Source organism: Dioscorea cayenensis, chromosome 14 (assembly GCF_009730915.1).
Source record: "Dioscorea cayenensis subsp. rotundata cultivar TDr96_F1 chromosome 14, TDr96_F1_v2_PseudoChromosome.rev07_lg8_w22 25.fasta, whole genome shotgun sequence".
Lineage (NCBI taxonomy): Eukaryota > Viridiplantae > Streptophyta > Magnoliopsida > Dioscoreales > Dioscoreaceae > Dioscorea > Dioscorea cayenensis.
Window position 1 is genome coordinate 12,895,857 of NC_052484.1, and position 14,537 is coordinate 12,910,393.

General features: G+C 35.3%; 1 pseudogene; it reads right to left on the bottom strand.

Moving 5' to 3' along the window:
• Positions 1–1,811: 1,811 nt before the first annotated feature.
• On the bottom strand, positions 1,812–2,170 carry LOC120276145 (annotated as a pseudogene).
• Positions 2,171–14,537: the final 12,367 nt, after the last annotated feature.

The following is a 14,537-nucleotide window of genomic DNA, read 5'->3' on the forward strand; positions in this document are numbered from 1 at the left end:
TCATTTCTAATAGGGGCAAGCCTCTACTATTAATTACCCCAGATTAACATCTTAGGAACCTCCGATTAAGGGTAAAAGTACAAGTAAAGGGACAAGAAAATTTGTGAATTATAAATTTTGTTATTTTATTACATATATTCAATACATCATATATATATCTCAATATATGACTTTCTTTATATATATATATATATGTATATATCATATATCGTTGCTGCTGCCTGTGCCTTGTCACCACTTTGTGTGCCTCATTGCGTCTTCAAATAAGTATTTCATGACTGCCTTAAATTTTCTTCATAATATTTGTTGCCGTTTTGAAACAAATCACCGCTGCCTGTGTCTTGTTACTACACTGCATGTCTTATTGTCGTCTTTTTTCTTTATGTCTCATTGCTGCTTTGATACAAATTTAGCCACCACATTGAGATGAGCACCCTTCCTTATCTTTGCTTTGAGATTAGCAGTGCATATTTCTCTGCTATTCATTTGCTTGCATATCATTTCTAGATATTATTTTATTTATTTATTTATTTTAATCCACACTTATCATAATGGGTTACATTTATTTATTTATTTTAGAAGGGGTGTAAGCATATAGCATGCATATTTCTCTTTTTTTTTTTTGTATACATGCTCCTCAATTTTTTTCATGTACTTGTGCATGCAAAATTTTTATACCATGCCCATATGACATGCTTCTCAAACATATTTAATGTTTTCTCATTCTTTTTCTCTCATCACACTAAAATGCATCATTTCCCACTTTTTATTTGTTTGCATGCCATTTTTATTATATTTTTTTAAGTGTTTGCGAGCATACACATAATAATTCCATGTATATCTCTCCATGGTTGGCCCCACGTGCTTCTCATATATATATATATATATATATATATGCACATATGCATGTTTTCTCATCCACTTATTATTATTTTTTTTTTTACTTTGCATGCTTTCTTAATATATGTATATATATATATATATATATATATATATATTTTTATGCCTGTGAATTTGCATGCACTTTTTTAAGAACCATCACCATCATCATCATCATCAGCACTATCATCAAAGCATCATCATTAACATCATCATTGTCATCAAAGCATCATCATCATCATCGGTATTATCATCATTATCATCGGCATTATCATCATTATCATCATGTTGAAGATTTTGTGAGCTGCCTACAAACTTTCCTTCGCCGAGAACATAAGGAGCAAATAGCATTGCAACCATTCTTATCCCCTTGATTTAATGTCCATGCGTTAAAACGTATGCGTGCTTTTTTTATTGTATATTTTTTTATTTTTTTTATTTTTATTTTTATTTTTATTATAACTATTATTATTATTATTTTGTTTTCACACATGCATGCTTTTTTTTTATTATTATTTTATTTTATTTATTTTATTTCTTTCATGCATGGGGTATATAGCATGCTTTCTCATTATTTTACTTGCATATATATGAGCACGTTTGAAGTTTCATTTCATGAATATGCATGCAGATTATTAATTCGTGTCCAGCATTTATTTAATTTTCACTCTTTTTATTATTTATTCTTTTTTTTTTTGACAAACACAGGTTTTCTAGGGCTTTGTGAATAAGTTATCATAGATGGCAAGCCACATAAAGCACTCAAATAATGCATCTCTGTTATCTTAGTATTAAATACAAAACGATGTTCTTATGGTTCTTATGCATTTGGACAAGAAGATGCAGCAAGGAAAAAAAACATGCACGTAGATGAGCAAAAGCTCAAAAAACAATGATCAAATAGCAGTGTTTGAAGGCCAAATGCATGAGCATCAACCAGTCCTCAGGATGATATGTACACCGCTGTCAGTGTCCACAATGTCACTCATCTCTCCAACTTTCAGAGAAAAGGTGGCGTCCTCGAAAGGCTTCTGCATCTGCCCTCGTCCAAATCGCCCTATATCCCCGCCGTGCTTGGCAAAGCTATAGTGGGAGTAACGGGAAGTGACCTCTTCAAAGTGGGTCCTTCCGGAGACGTTGTCGTCGCGGAAGGCGCAGAGCTCCGGGATGGGACGTCCCGAGTGGTGGCGCTAATGATCGGGCCATCGGGGTCCTTCAACGAGGCCTTGCGCCACGAGCCTTTGTACTCTATCAGGATGTGGGATGCCTGCACTTGCTGCTCCGACGCCATCGTCTCCCCGAGAGAGAAAGAAAGAGAAAGAAAGAAAGAGAGAGAGAGAGAAGAGAGAGAGAGAGATCACGAGGGAAAAGGAATACATGCATTTTATTTTTTTATTTATTTATTTTATGAATCTTTGTTTTTTTTAATCGCCCCAGTCTTTTTTTTCTTCTTTTTTTTAAACCTTCGTTTTATTTATTTTTATTATATATATTTTTTTGGGACCGGTCCTTTCTTCATGGAAGACCACCTTGGTGCATTCCTCAGGACACTCATTTCTGCTTCTTCTTTGATAGATTATCGGGCGTTCCGAGAACCGAGTCTAGATGATGAACCAGCCGAAATATCCTCCAAGCGCGAGCTTTAGTAGATCAAGGCGCTCAATGCTAGTAATATCAACGCCAGGGATGTTATGGAAGGTTTTGACGATCTTGGAACCCTCGGTGCTATACATGATGAGAGGGGCTTTGCGAGAACGTAGCGGCGACATCGATCATTACCAGCGAGCAGTAGCATCATCGAACGGCATGCTTGGCGGCATTATTTTAGCCACTCAAGCATGCCCCGGTGGTGAATAGCGATAACGATGACGAGCATCGGCAGCGGCATGCTTGGCGGCATTATCACAGTTATTCAAGCATGCCCGGCAATGAATAACGGCAACGGCAAAGAGAGGCGGGCGATCTCTTTTTATATATATATATATATATATATATATATATATATATGTATTTTATATATATCTGTCTATACCGTAGTACAGGGGAGGAGATAAAATACCTTATAGCTTTTTTTTTAGATTTTTTTTCAGTCCTCTCTTCTCTCATGGTCCCTCCTTTTAAAAGCTTACTCGTTCTTATCTTCAAAATCAAAACCCCCCGTAGAATCATACGATCAAATCTAATTTTTCTTCAAATTTTGAAAATTTCTTTTATTTTAATTTTTTATTAAAAATTTTATTTTTTTTAATTTTTTTTTTAAAAAGTTCCTCTCCATTTTTTTCTTCTGCCTCCTTCTTTGACCGCCCTTTCTTATCCGTATCTCATTCTCGTTCATATCCTAATCCCACCCCCCGTGAAATCACAGCAGATCAAACCTGCAGAATCGTAGCGGATCAAATCAAAATAGGATATTATCATTTTTTTAAAATTTAAATTTTTATGTAAATATTTTAATTAATTAATTTTTATAATTAATTAATTAAATTTTATTTTTATTATTATTATTTTTATTTTGTTTAATTTATTATTATTATTTTTTTAAATTAATTTCTAATTTGAAATTTTGAATTTTTATTATTTTTTTATTTTTTTATTCTTACCTTTTTTTAAAAAAACCCCTCAGGATGTATTTGTGTGCCTTGGGATCTGCATTTCTCAAGTTGCCTTGGGATTTGTTCATAAGGTTTAAGATTGCCCGGGATATGTGTTCTCATTACCCTAAGATTTGCGATTGTCTCGAGATATGCGCTCTCAAGGGCAATTTTATAATTAGCATTTATGCCTCGAGATATGCTCTCAAGGGCAATTCTGTAATTTTGCATTTATGCCTCGAGATATGTTCTCAAGGGCATTTTTTTTTTTGTAATTTTCATTTTACCTCGAGATATGTCCTCAAGGATATTTTCTTGTATTTTTGCATTTATACCTCGAGATATGTTCTCAAAGGAAATTTTGTAATTTGGTATTTTTGCCTTGAGATATATTCTCAAGGATAATTTTGCGATTTAAATGTTTTAGATCGTCTCTAGATCTGGACTCTCGGATGATCTTGTGATTTAAATATTTTAGATCACCTCGAGATCTGTGCTCCCAGTTGATCTTGTGATTTGGATATTTTAGATCGCCTCGAGATCTGTGCTCTCAGCTGATCTTATGATTTGAATATTTTAGATCGCCTTGAGATCTGTGCTCTCGGCTGATCTTGTGATTTAAATATTTTAGATCGCCTCGAGATATGTGCTCTCTGTTGATCTTGTGATTTAAATATTTTAGATCCCCTTGAGATCTGTGCTCTCGGCTGATCTTATGATTTGAATATTTTAGATTGCCTAGAGATCTGTGCTTTCAGTTGATCTTGTGATTTGGATATTTTAGATCGCCTCGAGATCTGTGCTCTCGGTTGATCTTATGATTTGAATATTTTAGATTGTCTTGAGATCTATGCTCTCGGCTGATCTTGTGATTTAAATATTTTAGATCTCCTCGAGATTTGTGCTCTTGGCTGATCTTATGATTTGAATATTTTAGATCGCCTCGAGATCTGTGCTCTCGGTTGTTCTTGTGATTTAAATATTTTAGATCACCTCGAGATCTGTGCTCTCGGCTGATCTTATGATTTAAATATTTTAGATCGACTCAAGATCTATGCTTTCGACTGATCTTCAAATTCTAAATTTTTTAAATTATCTCAAAAATGTCTTCTGGACTTATCTTGAATATATCCAAATATAATGAAATTTATTTATTTTAACCATATGTTGTCCCAATTCGATTATGATTTGACTGTATGTAATTTTTAAAATTTTTTTATTCAATTTGAATCAGGACATGCAATTTTTTTTACATAACCACCTTCTCTCCACGTCTTCTAGCTGTTCCTTCAACATCTTCTCATATTTTTCTTCAACCAACATGTTCGCCTCTTCTGCATCTTCTGGCATTGGTGGTGGAGACACCCGTCCTACAAGTAAATCAATCTTCTTACCTTGGCTAACCAGCTTCTGAGAAATCTTCAGCTTTTTCACTACTGTGACTGCTTCTCCTTTCCTGAGTTGTACTCAATGTTGTAACAAATACTGCGAAAGTAGGGCAGGATACGCAAGTGATCTTGAGGAGCTTGTACAGTCAACTTCTTTTACAATATTCTAGAAGATCAACCTTCCCAGATTGAACTTCTTGCCAGTTCCAATAGCAAACAATAACATTGCGAGCTCTTTTACTATACTGGAGTTGTGTGGGACTGGTAACCAATTCTGAATGCCAAGTCTAAACAAAACATTGTACTTGGCTGTAAGGGTGGAGACTGGAAGTCTTGACTTTTCTCCCCATGACTCCGTTCTTACTCCAGTGTTCTCTTTCAGAACCTCCTCATTCAGCTATAGCCCCTTTTCATAGTTGTCTTTCACTTCAGAATTAAACTCCAAAAATCTGTAAACTTTGGAGATGCCCTTGTCAGATGGCGACAAATTGCTGTAAAACTCTTGCACCAATGACAAACTGTAGCTTTCGGAAAATGTTGCAGACTTGTATAAACTTCTTTCTTGCAGCAGCTTAGTTAACCCATACTTATCAAAAGCTCCTTCATCTATCACCCTTTCAACAACAAGCCCTCTTTCAACAATGGTCTTGAATTTCTTCTTTAAAACTTTGTCTAGAAACTTTGTCTTCATCACTGTCTTTAGCCTGTTGGGTTTCCTTTTTCTTCTTTTCTTTCTTAGAGCTTGCTGACGGTTTCCCCCTGTTTTGCAGCTTTAGTGTACTTTCTCTTGGGCCTAGGAGAGGCTTCTACTTCGGGGTCTGAGAAAGACTTTATCTTGGACTTGCTAACCTTCTCCTTCTTCTTCTGGGATTTCTTCCTTGACAGGGCCTTCTTCTCAGACACTGTTTTCTTCCTTTTAGCTATCTGGATGACACGATCTTTGAGTGGGATCTCATCAGAACTATGTGAACTTTCTGATGTTGCAGGGGATGTTGTAACCTGTGCATCAACATGTTCTGTATCTCCAGGTACATTGATATTCTAGTGAATATTTCCAAGAACCTCACTAAGTATAGCAGCAGCCTCTTCTTCAGCACTCATGGGAGCATCTGTACTTCTTTCATTGGCATCTTCTTCTTCTTATTGTGGGTATGCTTCTTCTTCTACAGCATCTTCACCCCCAACTTGTTGATTTCCCGAACCTTCTACATCTGGAACAGTAGTGGAGTCCTCATGTTCATCTTCTTCTGTTCTCTTAATGTAAGCACCTAGGAATGACTCACGCACCCATCTTAGGAGATCATCTCTATCCTTGACACTTCTGGGCACATCCTGCGAAGATGCTCCTGCTTCTATTGCTTTGCTAGATGAATCAGTATCCTGAGGAGAGACATAGGGGACGATTGCTCTTGACAAATCTTTTGATTCTTCTCTTCTTGATGGGCTTCCTCCAAAATTAGTCTCTCTCATCCTTACTTCCGCAATTCGGGCAGTGATTTCTTGTGGGGTCACTGGAGCACGGCGGGCCATCCTCTTTGTCCTCATCTTTTCTCACTGTCTCCGTCTTCTTCTTCTCTTTCTCCTGATTTCAAAAACAATATTTGGAAACAATTTGGGATATTAGGGTTTTTATGCCCCCATTAATTAGTTATAACTTCCAAGGCACCCTTTCATATTTTTTTTTAAGAAAATCTCTTTTCAAAAAAAAATAATCCCTTCTTTTTTTTAATATATTTTTTTTATTCTCCCTTTTTTTATTTCCCCTTTTTTTGTTTTTGATTTTTTTTAAAAAAAAAAACTTTGAGAGACATCAAGAGATTTACACTCGTTGGAGTGTTTTGCTTTTTGACTTCATAGGACCTCGGTCAACACTTTGCTGGTTGTAACACACTGTTGTTGGTGTCCAATTTTTCACCATCTTCAGATCAGAATTGGAGACCTCTACATCTTCTCTTGGGTTTTTGTCCTTTTGGATCCATAATTTCTTGATTACTATGGTCTTCCCTCTGACTTTCCTTTTGATGACTGCTTGTGCATGTCCACCTACTCTTCCACTTTTCAAATCTTCTTTTAATTTATTGCACTTGGGTCTTATGTGCCCAGTCTCTCCACAATGAAAACATGCAGATACTTCACTTTTCAGTTCTTCCATTACTTCGACTTGCTTCTCATCATTATTTTGTTGAGTAGTTGATTTGATAAATATAACTCCTGAATTTTTGTCTTGACTTCTAAAGTTTCCCCAACATACCCAATACCATGTCGGGTTTTGCTTGTTCTTTCAACATATAGAATCTCATCAAGCTTGGCTTTGCCTTTATTCATGGAGTTCAAGGTCTTCTCAGCGTGTTACAACTTTTCTTTTGCAATCACTCAACTCCTCCTCTAAGCGTTGGATTTGCAGCATCATTTCACTGAATCTGTTCATCATGAGTTTATAGCCTGTGAGAATATCATTTTCTGTTACCTCATTATACTCACTGTCAGTTTCAGTGGATGTTGTAGCTGATGTTGCAACATATTCTGCAACAAGCGTGGATCCATTCATCACAGCAAGAAAGGATGTATGATGATTACTTAGACTTCCTTCATCTTCTTCCTCCAAGTTGTCATCTGAATCATCACTCCATCTAGCATTCAATGACTTTCCTTTCTTCCTGAGAGTGTTAGCACATTCGGATTGATAGTGCCCAAAGCCACCGCATTCTCTACACTTGATCTTCATGCGATGATCTTCGACTTCTTTCCTTTTATAATGATCTTCAACTTCTTCCTTTTCTTTATTTAGACCATCTCTTCTTTGGAATTTCTTGCCTTGTGTCTTGTATTTTCTGATCATGTCATGCATCTTTCTTGACAAGAAAACAAATTCTTTATCATCTTCATCTTCATCTTCTGTTACAACAGCCTGTTGTAACTCCTTCTACTTTGTTGCTTCAACCTTCAAGACTATATCTTCTACTCTTCTTTCAGGATTAAGGTTCATCTCATATGCTTACAGAGACCCCATTAGCTCATCCAGTTTCATAGTTCAAATGTCTCTTGCTTCTTCTATTGCCGAGATTTTTGCATCAAATCTTCTTGGAAGTGATCTAAGAGTCTTCCGGACTAGCTTTTTATCCGAGTACTCCTTGTCGAGCTGGTAAGCTTGATTTGCTATGTCCATCAATTTGGCATTGAACACAGCTATCGTCTCATCTTCTCCCATCCTGAGATTCTCAAACATGGTTGTCAACATTTAAAGTTTAGATTCTCTTACCAAGTTGGTGCCTTCATGAATAGTTTGAAGAATTACCCAAGCTTTCTTGGCGCACTCGCATGTTGCAATATACTTGAATTGGTTCTCATAAATTCCTCCAAAGATTGCATTGAGAGCTTTCGCATTAGCATTAACTTTGCGCATGTCTTTAATACTCCACCTGCTTTTTTTCTTTATGATCATGTTCTCGTCTTCATCAACTAGAGTAGGAGGGGACCATCCTTCTTCTACGGCAATCCATGCACTCTCATCAATGGATTTGATAAACGCCTTCATGCGTGCCTTCCAATATGGATAGTTTGATCCATTTAGTAATGGTGGTCGTGTGACGGAAGCTCCTTCTTTTCCGGCCATCAATGGAACTTGTTAGGACCTCGCCGACTTTAAACCAAAGCGAAAATGGCGACCAAGGCTCTGATACCACTTGTTAGTTCCTCCGGTGTGGTTTGTGGGATTTAGGGAACACTCAAGCACTCATAGAAATCTCATACAAACCAACAAAGAAAGAGACACACGACGTTGGTAACCCAGTTCGGCGTCCACTCACCTACGTCTGGGGGGCCAAGCCTGGAGATAAACAATCCACTAATAGAGGTGAAAATACATGAATACAAACACTTTTCACCCACTCTCTCAACAATAAAGATTACTACCCTCTCTAGATTGTCTAGTGCTCACACACTCTCCTCCACGAGTCACACTTACAATCTACGAGCAAGGTAGCTTATATAGACGCCTCAACGTCCCAAATTTAGCGCATACCTCTTTTAAAATCTCCGCAACTACTAATTTAAAAACCTTTTGATATTAGTTGTTGCAACTACTGTTGTAACATAAGTTGCAACATGGCCCTGACTGCTGACTTGACTGAGTTCTGGTTACGTTGCGGGCGACCTCAAGACCCATCAACCTCCCGGTCATGCTTAGTCCGAGTCGATGCAGCCAAATCTCCTGATCCCGACTGCCGATAACTAGCATACCTCCTCAGTTCCTCATCACGCAGTCTCCTCCCTCGCAAGGGGTGCACGTCCTTGTGCATCTTCATGGAACTTGCCAAACTTAGTCTTCAACCTTCCAAGTTTGGTCTTCAAAGATTCTCCAAACTTGATCTTTAATTCACCCAAGTTTGGTCATCAAATCTTGCCCTCAATAGACTTAAATCAATCTTCATCAAGGATTCTTCAAATCGTATCTTCAATTAGCCTTCAATCATACCATTAATATATATTTCTTCAAGTAAGCTCAATCCATATTTAGTCTTCAATCACATCTCTTAAATATGGTATTGATATGATCTTGTCTTCAAGTTGTAGCATGTTTCCAAAAATAATTCCACTAAAATCTTCAAGATATTTTCCTCCATGTTATAGACATACTAAAAATAGCTCCACCAAGATCTTCAAGATGTTTTGCCTTGCAAACCAAGTCTCCTTGCCATGTCACCATGCTTGCTATGTCATCCATTATGCCTTGTCACCATGGTTGCCACGTCATCTTGCCTTTGTGTCAAATCATGCCAATTAAATAGTGCGGTTACACTAACAAAACATTTTTATGGCTGCAGATTTTCATTTGCTAGCAGCAAATCCTAGAAAGTAGCAGTTGCAACTTGAATTGAAAGACTCATTTGGTTTTACCGACTTCAATATAGGCACTGGAGAGGTATATAATATGTTTTGCATTATTTGTGTGATTATTACTATGAATAATTTATATATGTATCTATCAGATGTGAGGTTTTTTATTTTTTATTTTTTATTTTCTTGTTCGTATTCATATTTTGTTTATTTTTTGTTCCTATTCTCTCCTACTTGTGATTTTAAGGTTTTGTAATTATTATGGTATGATACCCTAATTGGTCCCTCTACTTTTCTCTCTCTTCTTTTTTGGTCCCTCTACTCAGACATGCTCCCGACTAGTCCCTCTACTTTTAAAAATGTACCCACTTAGTAAGAAATGCTCCCAACTAGTCCCTCTACTTTTGAAAATTGCCCAATTAGAGGGACTAAGTGAGTGCATTTTTAAAAGTAGAGGGACTAGTTGGAGCATTTCTAATTAAGTGGGCACATTTTTAAAAGTAAAGGGACTAGTTGGGAACATTTCTGAGTAGAGGGACTGAAAGGGAAGAGAGAGAAAAGTACAGGAACTATTTTGGTGATTATACCTATTATTATCTATCAAATGTTTCTAGTTAAGTTATTATTTAAAGATGCAGCAATCTTTTTCCTATTTTTTCATTTTTAGTAGTCTAAATTACTTAAGATAATCATTCTAAAAATTTTACTCTTATGGTAATAAATGGTTTTCCCCATTTGTTTCTTCATCCTTTATCAATGCTAATTAACTTTTCTGTCTATTCAAAGATCAATTATTTTGTTTTCATTTTTGAGTCTTACCATCTTCAAATCATTCTTTTTCAGTGGATTAATCCTGTTGAAGATGCTATCTGAGTATTTGGACATCATTAAGTCCTTGCCAGTTTTAGCTCCAGAAGTTGTCCAACATGTTGTTGAAATATTGAAGCTTTTTAATACTAGGACTTGTCAGCTTGTTCTTGGTGTCGGTGTGATGCAGGTAAACTTTTGTTTTTTTCCTTTTCCTTTTCTTTAATAGTTCTTGTGTTTAGTTCTTTCAGGATATTTTTAAAACTTTATCTAAGTTTTACTGCATCTGAACATCATCTGGATGATCATCATGATGGAAAAGTGCACTAGTTTGGTGAATAAAATTTATCTATCCAGTTGCAGTTAACAAGGAGTGTTTAGATCGTGTTAAAATTTGACTTTCACGTATCAGGTTTGAGGTCAATAACTTCTAAGAACTTAGCTCTGACAAGCTAGGTTATCTGTTTTATCTATGCTATTACAACAGGTATTTTTTATTGCTGATCAAGTATGAATCTTATTAGAAGCAGTTCCTCAGTACTACAGTTTGTTAATTGTATATTGTCATTTGCGTCTGCTTGCTAAGTTGAAATTTTTTTGTTAAAATACGTCTCATCATAACTTAATGGCTAGCTCTTTGCTTGCTAGAAAAGACTTTGTATGGGAGTTCGAGGGTGTTGTGGAAGAAGTTAAGTCTCATAAAGTAGCGCCCTTGCCCATGTGGATTTGCTAGTTGGTTGACCATGTTAATTATCTGATATATTAGAGTGCTAATGTTTTAGTTTTGTGACAATTGTTTGATTTTTTGGTGATCCGATACTATGACATCATTTCACAAGAAATATATGTTTCATTAATTTTAGGAAGAAGTCCTTATATTATTGGTTCTTTATGGTGATGTACCAAAGTTTAAGAAAGTGGCGGAAGAAATATATGTTTGATTAATTTTAGGAAGAAGTCCTTATATTATTGGTTCTTTATGGTATTGTACCAAAGTTTAAGAAAGTGGCGGAAAATGCTGTTTTTTTTTAGATTTCTAGATCAAATTTCTGCTTTTAATAATACTCTTGGTGCATATTTTGTGTTCATGATGAAGCACGCCAGAAATGGGAATATATTTTTATCACTCCTGCAGGATAATTTGTACATAGTTTTGCATTGCATTTTAGTTTTTCTTTTAAACTGTCCATGCAATTTACTTGTTTCTGTTTGATATTAGAAAGTGAATTGTACGTCTGTTTCATGTCTTTTTTTTTCCCCCAGAAGTTAAGGTATTTATGTTAACTATGTGATATTAATCTCAATCTATAGCTCAAGGAATAATAGTTGGCACAAATAAATATAGAATTTGTTCCAGTTAAATGTTATTTTTGGTTTTGAATGTCAAAGATGGTTTCTATAGATCATATATTTCCTTGTTATTGTTAGATATGGTCGTGTATGCCTCAAACACCTTTTTTTTTTTTTACTTTTGTGAGATTATACAAATGTCTACTGAAGAATGATTTCAAAGATGCTAACTTTTTTTTCCATACATGGAAACATAGATATCTGGCGGGTTCTTTTTCTCAAGATTCCTGAGTCTCTTAAAGTGTTGCTGTTCTCATAGATTGATAAAGTAGCTCAGGTACAAGTTTGTTAAGGCTTGAAAGAAATGCCTATATATTTTGTACATGTGACTACTGGTAGAGATATATTTTATTGTTGCTAACCAGAGCTCTCGTTCAGACAATGTCATCAAGGGGACAAAGAAAGAATAGGTTCAACAAATCATTAATGATATCAGGTAAGAAGTTGTGGTTACAATGATAAAAAGATTTGAGCTTTGATGTTGTTGTTGTTGTTAATGGTGTAGGGAGTTCAAGGAGAAGGTCAAGGTGGATAAGGTTGTGGTTTTATGGACAACAAACACTAAGAGTTATAGTGATGTTATTGTTAAGTTGAATGATACTGAATAATGAGCATGAGATCTCTCCTTCCACTTTGTTTGCCATTGCTTCTGTGAATGTTTCTTTCATCAATGGAAGTCCTCAGAATATCTTTTGTTTCTAGTATAAATGATTTCCAAGTTAGAAAGCACAGGTTTTTGGAGGAGATACCACTTTGTTTGCTTACAATATGTATATTTATAATAAAAAAAAAATTATTCTTTAGTTTACTTTTTTTTAACTTTTATGGTGTGAGATTAATAAATTAAAATATTAATGTTGTCTTTATGTTGTCTCAAATATATATATTTGTTTGTCTATATTATAAGCAGATTTGATTAGCTATTAAAACATCTACTCAATTTACAAGGCTTATAGGGGCCGTTATAAGATACTAAACAAATCTATAAGACTTATAGTGGCAATAATATTTTGTCACTATCGAATTTATAGTGGCAAAATTTCTCGCCGCTATAGGGATATTAAACGAATCTATACGTTTTATAGTGGCAGAAATATTCTACCGCTATAGAATTTATAGTTTTAAAATTTTCCATCACTACACATTATTCTATATCTCTAACCTTAATAGATGGGATAGTGGAAAAAGTGTGCATTTGTTGGAAAAAAAAACATATAGCGATCAAGGTTTTAGTGGCTAATTGGCTATTTGCCGTTATAAAAATATTGAGGCTAAAATGGAACCTATAGCGGTGGATTTTCTTTTTCTTGTAGTGACCCATGTAACTAAAAACAATCAAAATGACTATCTAAACAAACACACAAAATGTCCATCTATCCAAACAAGATTATTAGGATTGTGAGTAGACTAAGGACTACACTTCATTAGCACACCCTCTCTGATCTGACAATGCACTTCCAAAACATACATACAAATTGTCAGCTGACTGGATAAGATGTCTGTCTTCACATATAGACTTGCAATAGTGACGCAGCAGGGGTAAGGTTGAGGAATTGTTTAGTCTAAGAATACCCAAGTCAACAACGTAGTAGAAATCTAAATCCTGTTTAGTCTAAGAATGCCTAGGAATTTAGAGAAAAGACAAAGAACAAAACAATTTTATTTCAATTCCAAGCTGCCTTCATAACCCGAAACTTACAAATAAATAAACCGACGAGAAAACACTAAAAGAGAAATAAATCGAAAATTTTCCAAAAATAGAAAAGTTTCGATTGACACCATAGAATAAAAAATCAAAACCAAACATAGCAAATACCAAAACGACGTCTCAATCAGAGATTTACAGCCCAAAATATGGATGGAGAAAATCTTTCCATAAACAGCAAAATTGATGTTTTTGAGGCCCATATGATGGAATTTGGCCGAAAAAGGGTGTGACTCACGATCTTGAGTAGCGAACTCGTGACTTGTGTTTGTTGACCTATTTTCCATCTAATGGGGTCCTCTGATCACCAAAATTAGCCCTTTAGAAAAATTACAAAAATGACCCCGCCTAGGTCATCGCATCCCACTTGTCCATGTAGGCGCAAGCTAGCTCATCAATCTGGTCCGCATCAAATAGCAAGTGAAATAGCAAGTACTTAACCTCTTTCATCCCACAAATTCATAGCATACAATCATCATGAAACAATTTATGTTTTCCAAAAGCTATATTGAGAATCTCCTTCCTTCCACTCATACTTTGCGCCATAGCATCTTGCTCGTACACTGAAAATTATAACATCATGACCAACTTTCTAGGATTGCCATTAAATTGATTGCTATGTTTCATCAGAGATAGCCTCAGTCGGAGCGATTAATTTTAAATTTTTTATTAAAATAATTTTAACTATATAAACTAAATATTGACAGTAATTAATAAATTAGACATAATAGTTAAAAGTCAATAATTAAAACACTTGGATAAAATTTCAATCTAGCATTCGTATAAAAATATTTTAGAATAATCTTTAAAAAAGAACACTACAAAGAAATGTATTTTTAGTGATAATGAAAATTGTCACTACAAGTAGTATTTTAGTCACTTTTATTAATAGTGACCAAACTTTAAAGTTGTCACATCCCATCACAAATACCTCCGTCACTAATGTAGTAGTGACTACTTTAAAGAAATGGCCACAACTAC